The sequence below is a fragment of the Pygoscelis adeliae genome, unplaced genomic scaffold (genome assembly GCF_000699105.1).
Source record: "Pygoscelis adeliae isolate BGI_AS28 unplaced genomic scaffold, ASM69910v1 Scaffold513, whole genome shotgun sequence".
Taxonomy (NCBI): Eukaryota; Metazoa; Chordata; class Aves; order Sphenisciformes; family Spheniscidae; genus Pygoscelis; species Pygoscelis adeliae.
The window spans coordinates 1,099,271-1,099,573 of record NW_008824591.1 but is presented as its reverse complement, the minus strand read 5'-3'; the positions used below and the strand labels follow the sequence as shown (position 1 = coordinate 1,099,573).

Here is a 303-nt window from a genome sequence, read left to right as displayed (position 1 = left end):
GCCTGTTCCAATGTTTAACCACTCTTTCAGTAAAGAAATTTTTCCTTACATCCAATCTAAACCTCCCCTGGCGCAATCGATGCTCCCCATCGCCACTATCGTCTCCAATCCGGGATGACGTGTAGCAATAAAGAAGCATCGTGTGAGCCCTGGGAGGACAGGCAGCTGATTTGAGCCGATTGAGGGGTTTGGATCAAGCTGAATTTCTTAAGGAGAGCTATAATCTTCACCTCAGCCACCCAAAGCATTAAAGATTGCGTTTCTGCAGAGCGCTGCAGTCCAACGCAGACCGAGGGTATCCTG

At 48.8% G+C, this 303-nt stretch overlaps 1 protein-coding gene across 1 annotated transcript in view; it reads right to left on the bottom strand.

The window, feature by feature from the left end:
* Positions 1-303, bottom strand: part of SNRNP40 (small nuclear ribonucleoprotein 40kDa (U5)) — a gene marked incomplete at its 5' end in the record, with an annotated part of 11,222 nt that overhangs the window by 10,538 nt on the left and 381 nt on the right. The window lies entirely within an intron of this gene.